General features: G+C 49.0%; 1 long non-coding RNA gene across 4 annotated transcripts in view; it reads left to right on the top strand.

The window, feature by feature from the left end:
• LOC135057824 (uncharacterized) overlaps positions 1-20655 on the top strand; it is an 87708-nt gene that overhangs the window by 25050 nt on the left and 42003 nt on the right. Inside the window, exon 1 of one of the 4 annotated variants that reach the window (XR_010244388.1) lies at positions 18127-18863. The exons of 2 other annotated variants lie outside the window; for them this stretch is intronic. This is a non-coding gene — a long non-coding RNA (uncharacterized LOC135057824). Of the gene's footprint in view, positions 1-18126; positions 18864-19966; positions 20344-20655 lie in introns of those variants that run through there. One more of the 4 variants, XR_010244389.1, reaches the window with a different exon arrangement.

Below are 20655 nucleotides of genomic sequence, written 5' to 3'. Positions count from 1 at the left end.
GGGACGTGCTGGAATTTGCCCACATGTAACGCACGCACAATATTGGTGGCGATGTCCGATGTCACAAATCCCCAGGAGAGTCCAATTGGGGTAAGCCAATCTGCGATGATGTTCCTCAGTTTCCGTAAGAGGTTGTCAGCTGTGTGCCTCTTATGGAAAGCGGTGATACAAAGCGTAGCCTGCCTAGGAACGAGTTGCCTAGGAGCTGCTGTTGTTGCTGCGGGAGGCATTACATCTACCCAGTGGGCTGTCAGTCATATAGTCCTGAGTCTGCCCTGCTCCACTTGTCCACATGTCCGTGGATAAGTGGACATTGGGTACAACTGCATTTTTTAGGACACTGGTGACTCTTTTTCTGATGTCTGTGTACATTCTTGGTATCGCCTGCCTAGAGAAGTGGAACCTAGATAGGATTTGGTACCGGGGACACACTACCTCAAGAAATTCTCTAAGTCCCTGTGAATTAACGGTGAATACCAGACACACGTCTAACACCAACACAGCTGCCAAGGCCTGAGTTATCCGCTTTGCAACAGGATAACTGCTGTGATATTTCATCTTCCTCGCAAAGGACTGTTGGACAGTCAATTGCTTACTGGAAGTAGTACAAGTGGTCTTCCGACTTCCCCTCTGGGATAACGATCGACTCCCAGCAGCAACAACAGCAGCGCCAGCAGCAGTAGGCGTTACACTCAAGGATCCATCGGAGGAATCCAAGTTAGGAGAGGACTCGTCAGACTTGCCAGTGACATGGCCTGCAGGACTATTGGCGTTCCTATCTAAGGAAGAAATTGACACTGAGGGAGTTGGTGGTGTGGTTTGCAGGAGCTTGGGTACAATAGGAAGGTATTTAGTTGTCAGTGGACTGCTTCCGCTGTCACCCAAAGCTTTTGAACTTGTCAATGACTTCTGATGAATGTGCTCCAGGTGACGTATAAGGGAGGATGTTCCTAGGTGGTTAACGTCCTTACCCCTACTTATTACAGCTTGACAAAGGCAACACACGGCTTGACACCTGTTGTCCGCATTTCTGTTAAAATAATTCCACCCCGAAGAGGTGATTTTTTTTTTTGTAATTTGACCAGGCATGTCAATGGCCATATTCATCCCACGGACAACAGGTGTCTCCCCGGGTGCCTGACTTAAACAAACCACCTCACCATCAGAATCCTCCTTGTCAATTTCCTCCTCAGCGCCAGCAACACATATCCTCATCCTGGTGTACTTCAACAGTGACATCTTCAATTTGACTATCAAGAACTGGACTGTGGGTGCTCCTTCCAGCACTTGCAGGGGGCGTGCAAATGGTGGAAGGAGCCACCTCTTCCCGTCCAGTGTTGGGAAGGTCAGGCATCGCAACCGCCGACACAATTAGACTCTCCTTGGGGATTTGTGATTTAGAAGAATGCACAGTTCTTTGCTGTGCTTTTGCCATCTTAACTCTTTTCAGTTTTCTAGCGGGAGGATGAGTGCTTCCATCCTCATGTGAAGCTGAACCACTAGCCATGAACATAGGCCAGGGCCTCAGCCTTTCCTTGCCACTCTGTGTCGTTAATGGCATATTGGCAAGTTTACGCTTCTCCTCGGATGCTTTTAATTTAGATTTTTGGGTCATTTTACTGAACTTTAGTTTTTTGGATTTTACATGCTCTCTACTATGACATTGGGCATCGGCCTTGGCAGACGACGTTGATGGCATTGAATCGTCTCTGCCATGACTAGTGGCAGCAGCTTCAGCACTAGGTGCAAGTGGATCTTGATCTTTCCCTATTTCACCCTCCACATTTTTGTTCTCCATTTTTTAATGTGTGGAATTATATGCCAGTAATATTATTATACAAATAGCAATGGGCTACTGTACTGTACAACTATATACTGTTGGTCACCAAAATGCTGCACTGTACTACTATATATACTGCTCACAAAAATGTAGCACAGATATGGAATGGATACTTGCAGTGACACGGAGCTGCAAGATACAGCAATGGCCTACTGTACTGTACAACTATATACTGTTGGTCACCAAAATGCTGCACTGTACTACTATATATACTGCTCACAAAAATGCAGCACAGATATGGAATGGATACTTGCAGTGACACAGAGCTGCAAGATACAGCAATGGCCTACTGTACTGTACAACTATATACTGTTGGTCACCAAAATGCTGCACTGTACTACTATATATACTGCTCACAAAAATGCAGCACAGATATGGAATGGATACTTGCAGTGACACGGAGCTGCAAGATACAGCAATGGCCTACTGTACTGTACAACTATATACTGTTGGTCACCAAAATGCTGCACTGTACTACTATATATACTGCTCACAAAAATGCAGCACAGATATGGAATGGATACTTGCAGTGACACGGGGCTGCAAGATACAGCAATGGCCTACTGTACTGTACAACTATATACTGTTGGTCACCAAAATGCAGCACACTGAGCACAGATATTTGCAGCACACTGAGCACAGATATGGAGCTTTTCAGGCAGAGAACGTAGATATTTGCAGCACACTGAGCACATATATTTGCAGCACACTGAGCACAGATATTTGCAGCACACTGAGCACAGATATGGAGCTTTTCAGGCAGAGAACGTAGCCACGTCCTTTCCGTTCAATCTCCAATGCATGAGTGAAAATGGCGGCGACGCGCGGCTCTTTATATAGAATACGAATCTCGCGAGAATCCGACAGCGGGATGATGACGTTCGGCCGCGCTCGGGTTAACCGAGCAAGGCGGGAAGATCCGAGGCTGCCTCGGACCCGTGTAAAATAGGTGAAGTTCAGGGGGGGTCGGATCTCGACGAACCGAACCCGCTCATCTCTAATAAATAAATATATATATATATATATATATATATAAACCAAAGCAAGGACTGGCACTCCTATATTCCATCAAGTATGTAGTGCCCAGGTGCCAGTAAACAATAAGACAGTCCAAAAGAAAGATACGGCACTCCAGGACTAATATAACATGCCTTCAGGCAGCAAAGAACAAAGCTGACGGCGCAGCATAGTTGTGTCAACTATGCTGCGCCGTCAGCTTTGTTCTTTGCTGCCTGAAGGCATGTTATATTAGTCCTGGAGTGCCGTATCTTTCTTTTGGACTATATATATATATATATATATATATATATATAGAGAGAGAGAGAGAGAGAGAGGGAGAGAGAGGCCTGCAGTACCACAAATGGGTTCCAACTAATTTTCTCTAGTTCCATTCAAAGTATCCCGTGGTGAGTAAATATTATCTAGAAGAGGGGAAAAACTGCATATCTGCAAGGACGTTACTGCTAGTAAGTGATATTTATCAGCACAGCAATGCATGTTTTATGGGCCCCAACTGTGCACACCAAGTGGCACATTAATGTAAATAACTATGTGGGTTACCCACAAAATTTAAGCATTCCTGCCAAGGCCGCCACCAAGGGGGGACTAACGGTACAGGAGTTCCATGCCCTGGCTTCTAGCTGCATCAACATACCTTCCCTGCTTGTACTGTATCTTTAGGGCACAGCTTGCTGGACAGTCACCCCCTCCCTTGCCCACAGGAGCTTCATCTCCTCAGAACACTCCCCCCCCTACCATTAACATGGAGTTGTCACAGGAGTCACCCAATCAACAGATCGCTGGAGCCCAGCCTGGTCCCGCCCTGCATGCGCATCTGCTAATATGCGGGACTAATAGCCAGCCCCTGTGCCCGACTCTATCCTGTACACATAAAATTTTCCGGAATTCTCTCTGGCTGGCTGTGTGTGACATACAGCTCAGCAGCAGCCACCTCAGAGACCGCTGCCTGTCAGAGCTGCACCGCAGCTCTGGAGCCATCCCACTCACCTGGCATGGAAGGTGCAGGCAGTGAGTGCCATGGCAGAGGGGCTGCGAGCTGTGCCCGGAGCATGGTCTTGGGCAGGGAACACAGCAGCAGGGTGACTGAGGTCATCCTGCTGGAGACAGTCAAGTCTGCACCTCATACTAGGAGCAGCATCACCAACAAGTTTAATAGCAGCTGGACACTGGAAGATCAGCACTGGGCATATTGCGTGGTACAGCACTGGACATATTGCATGGTACAGCACTGTGCATATTAGTAGCACAGCGCTTAGCATAGCACTGCTCATCACTGGTACTACACTGACAGCACTAGGCATAGCAGTGGCACAGCACTGGGCATACCATCACATACCAGTGCTGAACAACCGGGTTAAGGCGGGTTTATGGAGGAGGGAGATTTTGTGAGTCCTGGGCTCCACAATTTCTGATGGCAGCCCTAATCCCCGGGATATATGATGGGAGTTTCGCAATAGATATCAGAAATATCTGCAGTGATTCCTCTATTTCTGATTTCAAAAGCAGCCACAACAGGTTTTAATAGGTGCCACTAAATTGTGAAATCTACTAAGCTCTTTAATGCAAGCTCTATTTTTCCTTCAGCATAAACTCTAGCTTCAACGTAGCTTCCACATGGAACCTATTTTTGTTGTTTTATTCACTTTGTACTCTAAGGAGACCCCACAGAAAGTAATTTTATGCAGTGGCTTTAGATACTGTTATGGTAGCTTGCTTTAGTAATAATGCAAAAGGGGCCTAATTCAGACCTGATCGCAGCAGCAAACTTTTTCTCTAATGGAGTGAAAGTAGAGATGACCATCGACCACTGATGATTTCAAAATCATCGATGGTCTATGATTGATGTTGAATACTTTTACCATCGATGGGGGAGAACCAGATGCTTTCTCACCATCGATGGTTCAGTGCCACCAAATTTTATTTTACTTTTTTAAGTAAATCCATGAATGGTTTGCTTACAGATGGTTTTACACCATCAAGGTTATCATCAATGCTACCATCAATGCCACGCCTGCGTTGGCCGGACCGCGCCGTTTTGTGGGGTTACGATCAACTCGGAATGACCCCCATTGTTTGCATCCTTTCTGTTCATGTAAAAACTAGTGATGAGCAAAACCATCTTAGGGTGGAGAGAGTCTGTTTAATAATGTCATATATTGCCACCTGGTGGACATAACAAAAATCATGAAATCGACCAGAGGTGTCAACTGAGCCAGGAAATTGCATTATTAATTAGCCCCTTCACTGCCGAGGGATTCTCTCTCCTTTGATGAGTCTATGGTGACATTTTTTATGCTGGTTACATTCTTACTTCAATATCAGTAATTTGATGCAATACTCAGAAAAAGGACACCTTGTTTTTTCACAAAATAACCTTCATTTGCTTACAACTAGAGATGAGTGGTTCGGATTCTGTGGAATCCGAGCCACTCCCAACACCAGGGATTTAGTCCACCCGAGCCAAGACCACCAGACTTGGATCCGGCTTCGAGGCTGACTGCGCTGACTCTGGCTGTATTGGCTGTTCGATAGAGTACTGTATTTTGTACTCCCTAATATTAATATGTAAAATGTGAGATGATCTGTGCAGCTTCAGGTTAGGTGGGGAAACTACTAGTCGTGTTTCCCCCAGTAGTTTAATATATAAAGATGGAGAGATAACCTGGGGCGCAGCAAGATACTTGTTATGCATTGGCTGTTAACTGCGTCCAAACACACAAGTAGCTCTGCCTAAAGTGACTGCATATAGAGGGCACGCTCCATGCTTCTGTATGCTGCGCTATACTTTACAGCATTGTGCTGTGTACAAACCCACGAGTGGCTGTGCTGTTTAAGTGACTGTGTGTAGGGGACACGCTCCATGCTGCTGTATGCTGCGCTATACTCTACTGCATTGTGCTGTGTCCAAACCCACGAGTGGCTGTGCTGTTTAAGTGACACGCTGCTGTATTGTGCTGTGACCAGACCAGAGCTGTAACTAGACATTTTTGCTCCCTGTGCCAGAAAGAGAATTGGTGCCCCTCCCCTCATAATAAAAATAGGGCCAGTGCACGCCGAAGGTGCGTGCAAAAAATATAGGGGATTGGCTTCATGGGGAAGGGGCATGGCCAGAGAATAGTACCAATTCACATTACACCACACAGTAGTATCCGTCATTCACATTACACCACACAGAAGTACCCCTTACACACATTATGCCAGGTAGAGCCCCTTACACACATTATATACACCAGGTAGAGCCCCTTATACACATTATGCCAGGCAGATGAGAGAGAGAGAGCTGAGTGAGTGAAAGTGTATGTGCGTTTGTGTCACTTACGGCATCTTCCGCCACAGTCGCACCACACATGTCAGCAGGGGGGGGGCAGGACCACACAAACGGCTGCAGCACACAGGCCTCACTTGCAGCCAGAGAGAAGCGAACCACACATGCCAGCAGGACGGAGAGTGGGTTAGGCAATGTTGCAGCCACCAACTTGGGGTAAAAGCAGACAGTGTACCCATAGTAAACCTGTGCTATGTGCAAGGTACCATCTGCACTACTGTGTATAAGGGGCATGCTGTTGTATTGTGCTGTGTCTAAACTCACAAGTGGCTGTGCTCTTTAAGTGACTGTGTATGGGGGGAATGCTGGTGTATTGTGCTGTGTCCAGACTCACAAGTGGCTCTGCTTAAAGTGACTGTGTATAGGGGGCACGCTGCTGTATGCTGCGCTGCACTCTGCTGTGTCCAGACTCACAAGTGGCTGTGCTCTTTAAGTGACTGTGTATGGGGGAATGCTGCTGTATTGTGCTGTGTCCAGACTCACAAGTGGCTCTTCTTAAAGTGACTTTGTATAGGGGGCACACTGCATGCTCCTGTATGCTGCACTGTACTCTGCTGTATTGTGCTGTGTCCAAACTCACAAGCGGCTGTGCTCTTTAAGTAACTGTGTATGAGGGGAATGCTGCTGTATTGTGCTGTGTTCAGACTCACAAGTGGCTTTGCTTAAAGTGAATGTGTATAGGGGGCACGCTGCACGCTTCTGTATGCTGTGTTGTACTCTGCTGTATTGTGCTGTGTCCAGACTCACAAGAGGCTGTGCTCTTTAAGTCACTTTGTATAGGGGGCACACTGCTGAAAGCTGTGCTATACTCTGCTGTTGTGACTGTACTGAGACACTGGACTCACAAATGGCTGTGCTGTATAAAGTGACTGTGTATAGGGGCATACTGCATGCTGCTGTATGCTGCACTGTACTCTGCTGCAGGGGCGGATTGGCCATAGTGCTCACCAGGAAGATTCCTGTTAGGCTGACGTGTCTGTGGGGCCTGTTTGTATGTTGTCATGCTGCCCCATCCCCCACATGACAGACAGCCCACCACACTCAGTACATTGCATTGTCCCCATTCATTCTGTTATTCCATCTCTGCAGTACAGCAACTCTGCCATCCTGTGATGCTGTCATGGCTACAGTGTATGTTATACCTCTTGTGCTGCCGGGCCACTTCTATAAGATTTTACAGGACCACTTTTAGATCACAACCCACCCCTGTTCTGCAGCTACAGTTGCATACAATCAGACCCTATGAGGAGGGATCCTGTCCCCCTCAACAGACCCCACACCATCATTAGGCCGAACCCCGATTAGGGCTGCTTCCATAAATTTCCCTGGCTGGTTTTCCATCCCAATCCGCTCCTGCTCTGCTGTACTAGTGCACTTTTTTCACATGCATCTATAAGTCCTGTGATCCACGCAGTTTGAACAGTGGAGCCTCTGGTGTAACTATGGCGGAAGAGCGGAGGTGGTGGGGTTGGTTGTTTTGGCTGGGGAAGGAGGGGGGGGGGGGCACCAATATAAACTTAGTGTACTCCCAGCCTCTGCACCACCAATGGTCTCATGAGATGTTGCTTCACCAGGCTCCGGATGGGAGGTGGAGACTGGGCGTAAAGACAGACATGCAGGTTGGGTGAGATAATCTTGTGGTGCTGGAATCTGATGCATCGTGGACACACTATACAGTACTGGCTGGTAAGCCTCCCTATGAAACATCATAACATCATGCCTAAAGGATTGAGACAAATATGCAATTCCCAAGAACACTAACCCTGTAGCAGCAGCCCTGATACAGAATATGCTGTGTTCTGGACATGTGTATATAATATATATATATATATATATATATATATATATATATTATATTTGCCCAGATCCATGACTCATTTCCTAATGCTGGGTGGCTAGGAGCTCTCATTGGGTTAGCACCAGGTCTATCACACCCAGCCCACGGCTGACTGACCGAGAATTGCCCTCCCACACAGGTTACATCCAATGGGAGGCTCTGCCCTTTGCCTCCTGTGTGTTCCCTGGACTCCACTTGGCTGCCAAGGGACTTGCCGTCGGGGGGAAGCAGCGGTGCTTGGCCCGAGCACAGGAGCCTTCAATGCCTGCTGCAGGGAGCGCCAACAAAGGTCAGCAGCTTAGCTGTTTCCAGGAGAAGCAGGAGAAGCATTATCCGCACCTCCCCCACTCCGAGCACTATCGGCCCCCTCCACCATCCGCGGCAGCACCGCAGCCGGCCCTGCCCCAACCGCGGTGGCTCCGTACTCCTCCCCCACCCGCGGCACCATCACACCTGCCCCTCCCCCACCTGTGGCACCCCTGCAACTGCCCCTCCCCCACCCGCAGTGGCTCTGGACCCCCTCCCCCACCCGTGGAACCCCTGCACCTGCCCCTCCCCACCCGCGGCACCCTCGCACCCATCCCTCTTCCATGCTCGGCACCCCTGCAAATGCCCCTACCCCACCTGTGGCACCCCTGCACCCACCCCTCCCCCACCCGCTGTGGCTCCGGACTCCCTCCACAACCCGCAGCACACCCACACCACCACCGCGCCTGCCCCTCCCCACCCACGGCACCCCCGCAACTGCCCCTCCCCCACCCGTGGCAACCACGGACCCCCTCCCCCATCCGCACCTCCCCCGCACCAGCCGCCACCCCAACCACAGCACCTACTAGCTAACTCATCGTGCCCTGCGTGTGCTGTTCACATCGTCGCAAGGGGCTACGGCCCCTTAACCATTGCACACCCTTTGCCCGTGCACTATTTAACAACTTACAAAATTAAGATTGGAGATTATACTCCATATAATAAAAATATTGCATGCTCCAAGGGCATGCAAGTGTTACGGGGGCGTAGCCCCTTGTGACGGTGTGAAGAGCGCCCATAGGGCTCGAGTCACCTATTTATATATATGTAGTGTAGTAGATACGTCTAATATATATGTATATACGTGTCCAGGAGAACTGTACCCCCTACACACCCTGCCCTCCTCTTCTGGCATGCATTACCCTGCTTGTCTCCCACCTCCATCTGCTGACATGTATCCCCCCTGCCACTCATCCTCCTCTGCCAACATGGGGTCTCCCCAGGCTATCACTTCTCTCAGATGATGGCGGCTCTCCCAAGCGCCATGCCCTCCCTCCCTCTGATAATATAAAGTCACCCCAATACACTATACCCCTCTGCAGATATGGAAACCCTCAGTCCCCCGGAACCCTCTGCTGACATGTTATCCACCCCCCCCTCCCATGCTGTCATGTTTAACCTAGAGATGAGCGCCTGAAATTTTTCGGGTTTTGTGTTTTGGTTTTGGGTTCGGTTCCGCGGCCGTGTTTTGGGTTCGACCGCGTTTTGGCAAAACCTCACCGAATTTTTTTTGTCGGATTCGGGTGTGTTTTGGATTCGGGTGTTTTTTTAAAAAAACACTAAAAAACAGCTTAAATCATAGAATTTGGGGGTCATTTTGATCCCATATTATTATTAACCTCAAAAACCATAATTTCCACTCATTTTCAGTCTATTCTGAATACCTCACACCTCACAATATTATTTTTAGTCCTAAAATTTGCACCAAGGTCGCTGGATGACTAAGCTAAGCGACACTAGTGGCCGACACAAACACCTGGCCCATCTAGGAGTGGCACTGCAGTGTCACGCAGGATGTCCCTTCCAAAAAACCCTCCCCAATCAGCACATGACGCAAAGAAAAAAAGAGGCGCAATGAGGTAGCTGACTGTGTGAGTAAGATAAGCGACCCTAGTGGCCGACACAAACACCGGGCCCATTTAGGAGTGGCACTGCAGTGTCACGCAGGATGTCCCTTCCAAAAAACCCTCCCCAATCAGCACATGACGCAAAGAAAAAAAGAGGCGCAATGAGGTAGCTGACTGTGTGAGTAAGATTAGCGACCCTAGTGGCCGACACAAACACCGGGCCCATTTAGGAGTGGCACTGCAGTGTCACGCAGGATGTCCCTTCCAAAAAACCCTCCCCAATCAGCACATGACGCAAAGAAAAAAAGAGGCGCAATGAGGTAGCTGACTGTGTGAGTAAGATTAGCGACCCTAGTGGCCGACACAAACACCGGGCCCATTTAGGAGTGGCACTGCAGTGTCACGCAGGATGTCCCTTCCAAAAAACCCTCCCCAATCAGCACATGACGCAAAGAAAAAAAGAGGCGCAATGAGGTAGCTGACTGTGTGAGTAAGATTAGCGACCCTAGTGGCCGACACAAACACCGGGCCCATTTAGGAGTGGCACTGCAGTGTCACGCAGGATGTCCCTTCCAAAAAACCCTCCCCAAACAGCACATGACGCAAAGAAAAAGAAAAGAAAAAAGAGGTGCAAGATGGAATTGTCCTTGGGCCCTCCCACCCACCCTTATGTTGTATAAACAAAACAGGACATGCACACTTTAACCAACCCATCATTTCAGTGACAGGGTCTGCCACACGACTGTGACTGATATGACGGGTTGGTTTGGACCCCCCCCAAAAAAGAAGCAATTAATCTCTCCTTGCACAAACTGGCTCTACAGAGGCAAGATGTCCACCTCATCATCACCCTCCGATATATCACCGTGTACATCCCCCTCCTCACAGATTATCAATTCGTCCCCACTGGAATCCACCATCTCAGCTCCCTGTGTACTTTGTGGAGGCAATTGCTGCTGGTCAATGTCTCCGCGGAGGAATTGATTATAATTCATTTTAATGAACATCACCTTCTCCACATTTTCTGGATGTAACCTCGTACGCCGATTGCTGACAAGGTGAGCGGCGGCACTAAACACTCTTTCGGAGTACACACTTGTGGGAGGGCAACTTAGGTAGAATAAAGCCAGTTTGTGCAATGGCCTCCAAATTGCCTCTTTTTCCTGCCAGTATAAGTATGGACTGTGTGACGTGCCTACTTGGATGCGGTCACTCATATAATCCTCCACCATTCTTTCAATGGTGAGAGAATCATATGCAGTGACAGTAGACGACATGTCCGTAATCGTTGTCAGGTCCTTCAGTCCGGACCAGATGTCAGCATCAGCAGTCGCTCCAGACTGCCCTGCATCACCGCCAGCGGGTGGGCTCGGAATTCTGAGCCTTTTCCTCGCACCCCCAGTTGCGGGAGAATGTGAAGGAGGAGATGTTGACAGGTCGCGTTCCGCTTGACTTGACAATTTTCTCACCAGCAGGTCTTTCAACCCCAGCAGACTTGTGTCTGCCGGAAAGAGAGATCCAAGGTAGGCTTTAAATCTAGGATCGAGCACGGTGGCCAAAATGTAGTGCTCTGATTTCAACAGATTGACCACCCGTGAATCCTTGTTAAGCGAATTAAGGGCTCCATCCACAAGTCCCACATGCCTAGCGGAATCGCTCCGTGTTAGCTCCTCCTTCAATGTCTCCAGCTTCTTCTGCAAAAGCCTGATGAGGGGAATGACCTGACTCAGGCTGGCAGTGTCTGAACTGACTTCACGTGTGGCAAGTTCAAAGGGCATCAGAACCTTGCACAACGTTGAAATCATTCTCCACTGCGCTTGAGACAGGTGCATTCCACCTCCTATATCGTGCTCAATTGTATAGGCTTGAATGGCCTTTTGCTGCTCCTCCAACCTCTGAAGCATATAGAGGGTTGAATTCCACCTCGTTACCACTTCTTGCTTCAGATGATGGCAGGGCAGGTTCAGTAGTTTTTGGTGGTGCTCCAGTCTTCTGTACGTGGTGCCTGTACGCCGAAAGTGTCCCGCAATTTTTCTGGCCACCGACAGCATCTCTTGCACGCCCCTGTCGTTTTTTAAATAATTCTGCACCACCAAATTCAAGGTATGTGCAAAACATGGGACGTGCTGGAATTTGCCCATATTTAATGCACACACAATATTGCTGGCGTTGTCCGATGCCACAAATCCACAGGAGAGTCCAATTGGGGTAAGCCATTCCGCGATGATCTTCCTCAGTTGCCGTAAGAGGTTTTCAGCTGTGTGCGTATTCTGGAAACCGGTGATACAAAGCGTAGCCTGCCTAGGAAAGAGTTGGCGTTTGCGAGATGCTGCTACTGGTGCCGCCGCTGCTGTTCTTGCGGCGGGAGTCCATACATCTACCCAGTGGGCTGTCACAGTCATATAGTCCTGACCCTGCCCTGCTCCACTTGTCCACATGTCCGTGGTTAAGTGGACATTGGGTACAACTGCATTTTTTAGGACACTGGTGAGTCTTTTTCTGACGTCCGTGTACATTCTCGGTATCGCCTGCCTAGAGAAGTGGAACCTAGATGGTATTTGGTAACGGGGGCACACTGCCTCAATAAATTGTCTAGTTCCCTGTGAACTAACGGCGGATACCGGACGCACGTCTAACACCAACATAGTTGTCAAGGCCTCAGTTATCCGCTTTGCAGCAGGATGACTGCTGTGATATTTCATCTTCCTCGCAAAGGACTGTTGAACAGTCAATTGCTTACTGGAAGTAGTACAAGTGGGCTTACGACTTCCCCTCTGGGATGACCATCGACTCCCAGCAGCAACAACAGCAGCGCCAGCAGCAGTAGGCGTTACACGCAAGGATGCATCGGAGGAATCCCAGGCAGGAGAGGACTCGTCAGAATTGCCAGTGACATTGCCTGCAGGACTATTGGCATTCCTGGGGAAGGAGGAAATTGACACTGAGGGAGTTGGTGGGGTGGTTTGCGTGAGCTTGGTTACAAGAGGAAGGGATTTACTGGTCAGTGGACTGCTTCCGCTGTCACCCAAAGTTTTTGAACTTGTCACTGACTTATTATGAATGCGCTGCAGGTGACGTATAAGGGACGATGTTCCGAGGTGGTTAACGTCCTTACCCCTACTTATTACAGCTTGACAAAGGGAACACACGGCTTGACACCTGTTGTCCGCATTTCTGTTGAAATAGTTCCACACCGAAGAGCTGATTTTTTTGGTATTTTCACCAGGCATGTCAACGGCCATATTCCTCCCACGGACAACAGGTGTCTCCCCGGGTGCCTGACTTAAACAAACCACCTCACCATCAGAATCCTCCTGGTCAATTTCCTCCCCAGCGCCAGCAACACCCATATCCTCCTCATCCTGGTGTACTTCAACACTGACATCTTCAATCTGACTATCAGGAACTGGACTGCGGGTGCTCCTTCCAGTACTTGCAGGGGGCGTGCAAATGGTGGAAGGCGCATGCTCTTCACGTCCAGTGTTGGGAAGGTCAGGCATCGCAACCGACACAATTGGACTCTCCTTGTGGATTTGGGATTTCGAAGAACGCACAGTTCTTTGCGGTGCTACTGCTTTTGCCAGCTTGAGTCTTTTCATTTTTCTAGCGAGAGGCTGAGTGCCTCCATCCTCATGTGAAGCTGAACCACTAGCCATGAACATAGGCCAGGGCCTCAGCCGTTCCTTGCCACTCCGTGTGGTAAATGGCATATTGGCAAGTTTACGCTTCTCCTCCGACAATTTTATTTTAGGTTTTGGAGTCCTTTTTTTACTGATATTTGGTGTTTTGGATTTGACATGCTCTGTACTATGACATTGGGCATCGGCCTTGGCAGACGACGTTGCTGGCATTTCATCGTCTCGGCCATGACTAGTGGCAGCAGCTTCAGCACGAGGTGGAAGTGGATCTTGATCTTTCCCTAATTTTGGAACCTCAACATTTTTGTTCTCCATATTTTAATAGGCACAACTAAAAGGCACCTCAGGTAAACAATGGAGATGGATGGATACTAGTATACAATTATGGACGGACTGCCGAGTGCCGACAGAGGTAGCTACAGCCGTGAACTACCGTACTGTGTCTGCTGCTAATATAGACTGGTTGATAAAGAGATGTAGTAGTATGTATGTATAAAGAAGAAAGAAAAAAAAAACACGGGTAGGTGGTATACAATTATGGACGGACTGCCGAGTGCCGACACAGAGGTAGCCACAGCCGTGAACTACCGTACTGTACTGTGTCTGCTGCTAATATAGACTGGTTGATAAAGAGATGTCGTAGTATGTATGTATGAAGAAGAAAGAAAGAAAAAACCACGGTTAGGTGGTATACAATTATGGACGGACTGCCGAGTGCCGACACAGAGGTAGCCACAGCCGTGAACTACCGTACTGTACTGTGTCTGCTGCTAATATAGACTGGTTGATAAAGAGATGTCGTAGTATGTATGTATGTATAAAGAAGAAAGAAAAAAAAACCACGGTTAGGTGGTATACAATTATGGACGGACTGCCGAGTGCCGACACAGAGGTAGCCACAGCCGTGAACTACCGTACTGTACTGTGTCTGCTGCTAATATAGACTGGTTGATAAAGAGATGTAGTAGTATGTATGTATAAAGAAGAAAGAAAAAAAAACCACGGGTAGGTGGTATACAATTATGGACGGACTGCCGAGTGCCGACACAGAGGTAGCCACAGCCGTGAACTACCGTACTGTACTGTGTCTGCTGCTAATATAGACTGGTTGATAAAGAGATGTCGTAGTATGTATGTATGAAGAAGAAAGAAAAAAAAACCACGGTTAGGTGGTATACAATTATGGACGGACTGCCGAGTGCCGACACAGAGGTAGCCACAGCCGTGAACTACCGTACTGTACTGTGTCTGCTGCTAATATAGACTGGTTGATAAAGAGATGTCGTAGTATGTATGTATAAAGAAGAAAGAAAAAAAACCACGGTTAGGTGGTATACAATTATGGACGGACTGCCGAGTGCCGACACAGAGGTAGCCACAGCCGTGAACTACCGTACTGTACTGTGTCTGCTGCTAATATAGACTGGTTGATAAAGAGATGTCGTAGTATGTATGTATGAAGAAGAAAGAAAAAAAAACCACGGTTAGGTGGTATACAATTATGGACGGACTGCCGAGTGCCGACACAGAGGTAGCCACAGCCGTGAACTACCGTACTGTACTGTGTCTGCTGCTAATATAGACTGGTTGATAAAGAGATGTCGTAGTATGTATGTATAAAGAAGAAAGAAAAAAAAACCACGGTTAGGTGGTATACAATTATGGACGGACTGCCGAGTGCCGACACAGAGGTAGCCACAGCCGTGAACTACCGTACTGTACTGCGTCTGCTGCTAATATAGACTGGTTGATAAAGAGATGTAGTAGTATGTATGTATAAAGAAGAAAGAAAAAAAAACCACGGGTAGGTGGTATACAATTATGGATGGACTGCCGAGTGCCGACACAGAGGTAGCTACAGCCGTGAACTACCGTACTGTGTCTGCTGCGACTGGATGATAAATAATGATATAAAAAATATATATATATCACTACTGCAGCCGGACAGGTATATATATTATATAATGACGGACCTGCTGGACACTGTCTGTCAGCAGAGTGAGTTTTTTATAGAATAAAAAAAAAAACACCACACAAGTGAAGTCACACGACGAGTGTTTAACTTTTTCAGGCAATCACAATATAGTATACTACTAACTATACTGGTGGTCAGTGTGGTCAGGTCACTGGTCAGTCACACTGGCAGTGGCACTCCTGCAGCAAAAGTGTGCACTGTTTAATTTTAATATAATATGTACTCCTGGCTCCTGCTATAACCTATAACTGGCACTGCAGTGCTCCCCAGTCTCCCCCACAATTATAAGCTGTGTGAGCTGAGCACAGTCAGATATATAATATATACATAGATGATGCAGCACACTGGGCTGAGCAGTGCACACAGATATGGTATGTGACTGTCTTGTACTCCTGGCTCCAGCTATAACCTATAACTGGCACTGCAGTGCTCCCCAGTCTCCCCCACAATTATAAGCTGTGTGAGCTGAGCACAGTCAGATATATAATATATACATAGATGATGCAGGCATGCAGCACACTGGGCTGAGCAGTGCACACAGATATGGTATGTGACTGAGTCACTGTGTGTACCGTTTTTTTCAGGCAGAGAACGGATATATTAAATAAAACAACTGCACTGCTGGTGGTCACTGTGGTCAGTCACTAAACTCTGCACTCTCTTCTACAGTATCAGCCTCAGGTCAATCTCTCTCTCTCTCTCCTAATCTAAATGGAGAGGACGCCAGCCACGTCCTCTCCCTATCAATCTCAATGCACGTGTGAAAATGGCGGCGACGCGCGGCTCCTTATATAGAATCCGAGTCTCGCGAGAATCCGACAGCGTCATGATGACGTTCGGGCGCGCTCGGGTTAACCGAGCAAGGCGGGAAGATCCGAGTCGCTCGGACCCGTGAAAAAAAACATGAAGTTCGTGCGGGTTCGGATTCAGAGAAACCGAACCCGCTCATCTCTAGTTTAACCCCTACCCACTTTACTGATATGTCATAACCCCCACACCCTGGGAAAACCAGCACAATAGACATCCCATGACATAAGCGGACAACAGCTGAGTGCTGCTGCTGGAGGAGCAGGGGAGTGAGTTTACTGTATGTATACACATATGTGACTAGGAACACACCCACAACAGTGTATAAACAGGACATGAAACATGCATGTCACATGCAGCAATCTGTTAGTGTCAGTTCCTCAGAAATTCTATCAGTGTGCTGCTGCCTGCTGTCACTGTGTCTCCATAGAGTATGGGATGTCTGTACCCCAGTTGCTGCTACTATAGAATGCTTTATTGGTGGTGGGATTATCTGCTAGCGGGCACTAGCCAAAATCTCGCCTAGGGCACCAAATTCGTTAGGGCTGATTCTGCCTACCTTTCACATTGGCCTCCACAAATATATTGGCCTCCACATGGGAAAAAAACACAATTGCCCCCAGAGGAAAAAATAAAACTCTTTGGCCACCACAAGAAAAAAAATAACAACACATTTTGGCCCCCACAGGAAAAATATTAAACATACACAATTGCCCCATAATTGGCGCAGCAGCCGGTACTGGCAGACATATTAATTAGTCTGAGCCTGCAATCAGTGTCAGCCTGTCTGGCAGAGGGAGCCATGGGACCAATCCAGCGAGAACTTTCCCACTGTACCGGTGGCTCAATCGGCCCCTGGTGCATGTCTTCTTGCAGGTTTTATTAATTGCCTTGTTACGTATATATTTGTAGTTTATATTTGGGCATTTTAGCCATAGATTTAGATTATTAGGCAGATATTTTTGCCCTCATGGTGTTGCTCACTGGATACAGGTGTGTCCATTCCAGAGTACAGTGTAGAGAGAGAGAGGTGAGGACAAGGCAGGGAGAGAGATGAGGACAAGAGAGAGAGAGAGAGGTGAGGATGAGAGAGTGAGAGAGAGAGAGAGAGGTAAGGATAAGAGAGAGGGGGTGAGGACAAGGGAGTGAGATAGGGATGAGGATGAGAGAGAGAGAGGTGAGTACAAGAGAGAAAGGTGGGACGAGAGAGAGGTGAGGACAAGGGAGAGAGGTGAGGACGAGCGAGAGGTGAGGACAAGAGAAAAAGAGAGGTGAGGACAAGAGAGAGGGGGTTAGGATGAGAGAATGAGAGAGGGCTGAGGATGAGAGAGTGACAGAGAGGAGTGAAGACAAAGAGAGATAGAGGTGAGGACAAGAGAGAGAGGTGAGGACAGGAGAGAGGGGATGAGGATGAGAGAATTAGAGAGGGGTGAGGATGAGAGAGTCACAGAGAGGAGTGAAGAAAAAGAGAGATAGAGGTGATGACAAGAGAGAGAGGATCACGTGAGAGAGAGGTTAGGACAATAGAGAGAAAGAGGGGTGAGAACAAGAGAAAGAGAGAGAGGGGGGGGGAGGATGATAGAGAGAGAGGTGAGAACAAGATAGAGAGGAGAGGAGAAGAGAGAGAGAGGAGAGGTGAGGAATAGAGAGAGTCAGCTAGTGCAGGTATACACCTGCACTCACCCTGACGGCAGGGGCGTATCTACTGTTTGGCGAGGATGGCACTCGCCAGGGGCGCCGGCCGAGAGGGGGCGCTGCCTGGCTGTGCCACCCACGGCGCTCCCAGAGCTGTGTTAAGAGGGGGGGGACAACACACAGCCGGCTCACCTTAACAGCAGCGCAGCAGTGGATTACAGAGCACGGGGACAAGGAGACACTGGCGGGTAGGGAATGGATCCGCATGTGAATCATGCTGACAGGTCAATGAAGTGAGTAGCGGCAACAGATGGCGCCGTATGCAGCCAGGTACCCCACCATGCGAGTCACAGGTGAGCCGGCCCTACCCCACTTCTGCTGGGCCGATGCACATAGTGCAATCTGCGCAGAGCCGGGGACTGCCGCTACCGCGATCGGAGCACTCAGATTTGGGGAATGGCTGCTGGTCACTAGAGGCGGCTTCTGCTCAGAAAACGGCCGCGGAAGCTGCTGCCAGCTTATATTAAATCAGCGGGGTGGGACTTTAAAACCATCGGAGCAGTTATCATCAGATGACATTTAACTCACGGTAATTGGAGGTGTAACGTGGGCGGAGCGAGAGCTCTGGTCTCCCTGATGTCCGCTCCTGCCGTGCCGATGTGAGATGCGCACCGTTAGTAAATCTGTGTGCCATGCTGCATGCTGCCTTTTTAAATAGTAAGGCAGCGTACAGTCTTTAACAGCAGTCAGCATTTGTAGTGCGCTGCACTATGTATGTGTGGCTGTTGCCCCACCCCTGCCTCTACACTTGCTATGATCACTGAAGCTGCAGCACGGGCACGGACTCTGCAGATCTCTGATGTGGAGCCTTGTGGAGTGCACTGGGAACGGCCAGTGGCAGTAGAAGAGGGGGTAGGTGATCAGAGACAAGCCTGTCTGCCCTATTTCTCCAGCCCACCCCTTACTTCTGCCTCTCTGCCTCTCTGACTCCTCCTTTTCCTCACTATGTCTCTATCACCCTGTCTCTCTGACACCGCCCCCCCCTGTCTATCTCTATTACCCCTCTGTCTCTCTGACACCAACCCCCCCCCCCGTGTCTATCTCTATCACCCTCTGTCTCTCTGACACCGCCCCCTTCCCCCCGTGTCTATCTCTATTACCCCTCTGTCTCTCTGACACCAACCCCCCCCCCCCGTGTCTATCTCTATTACCCCTCTGTCTCTCTGACACCCCTCCACCTGTGTCTATCTCTATTACCCCTCTGTCTCTCTGACATAGACCCCCCCGCCACGTGTCTGTCTCTATTACCCCTCTGTCTCTCTGACACCCCCCCGTGTCTGTATCCATTACCCCTCTGTCTCTCTGACACCAACACCCCCCATGTCTGTATCCATTACCCCTCTGTCTCTCTGCCCCCCACCCGTCTCTGTCTCTATCACCCCATGTCTCTCTGACACCTTCTTTCCCTCACCATATCCCCCATTTATCAACATTAATTTTTAATTATGTTAATTAACATTACCGCCCGCCACGTTTTTTTACGTGAATTCAGTATTGAAGCTGCTGCCTAAAACACCCAGCAGCACTGTTTATCACATTCAGACAGTGCTGACGAATGAAGACAAAGCTGTTTTTTTCTTCTTCATAGATTGGCGTATGCGCAGTGCATCTTCCTATCTGCCACTGCATGCAGAACTTAAAGTTGTCTGTACCCCATTTCCAGCACTGCCCGAGTGATGTGACCAGGCATGGTTCTATCTCTTCCCTCTGTCTGTATGTTCTGTCTGACTGTCCCTCCCTTCCGTCTGTATCTTTACTGTCCATCTGTCTCTCCTCCCTCTGTCACTCTGCTCTCTGTATCTTTCTTCTTCCTGTCAGTCTCTTTGATCTGTGTCTCTCTTCCCACTGTCCTCTCACATCATCTGTCTGTCTCTCTTCCCTATTTGTCTCTTTCTCCCATCTGCCTGTCTCTGCTAGTATTGGGTTTCTCTTGGCTATATGTGGGTATTGGAGGTTTCAGGGTACTCTGTGGGGGTACATGCATTTATTTACGGTATTGCCTCTACTAGGGCTGCTTCCAGAAATATCCCGGGCTGGTTTTCCATCCCTATCCGCCCCTGTATGCAGCCACGTATAGCGCCACCTCCTGCTGCTGCCTGTTTCACTGGTCTGTCAGGCTGTTTCATCTATGCCTGCCTGCCCACCAGTACCTCCCGCTCCTTTAGCTGCTGTGCAAGAGCCCTGTACAGAAGGAGAGAGAGAGAGTCGTGTTAAGGTCTTTTCAGCTGCCGCTGGTCTCCCGGTTGGGGCAATGCGGGGACTTTGTCTCCGAGACAGGGAAGCAGCCCGTGTGTTGCGTGAGAACTGGTCTTGGTCGGGGAGCTTGACTCAAGTGAGTGCTGCACTGGATGTTACTATGTGGGGAGGAAAGGGAGGGGAAGTGTGTATTGCAGGCTCCCCCTCAGTGTCCCTGCCCTCACCCACCCTATAACTCCCACTCTGTTTCCATGTCCTCACCCAACCCTATAACTCCCCCTCAGTGTCCCTGCTCTCAGCCTCCTTGCAACTCCCCCTCAGTGTCCCTCCCCTCCCCTGTAACTTCCCCTCTGTGTCCCTGGGGGGGGGGCAGTCCCTTATTTTGCCATGGGCGCTCGGGCACCTAGATACACCCCTGCCTGACGGACACAGATCTCCTTGATAGTAG

This window comes from Pseudophryne corroboree, chromosome 3, assembly GCF_028390025.1.
Source record: "Pseudophryne corroboree isolate aPseCor3 chromosome 3, aPseCor3.hap2, whole genome shotgun sequence".
Lineage (NCBI taxonomy): Eukaryota > Metazoa > Chordata > Amphibia > Anura > Myobatrachidae > Pseudophryne > Pseudophryne corroboree.
The sequence above is the reverse complement of the archived record's forward strand: the minus strand, read 5'-3'. Positions and strand labels throughout refer to the sequence as shown.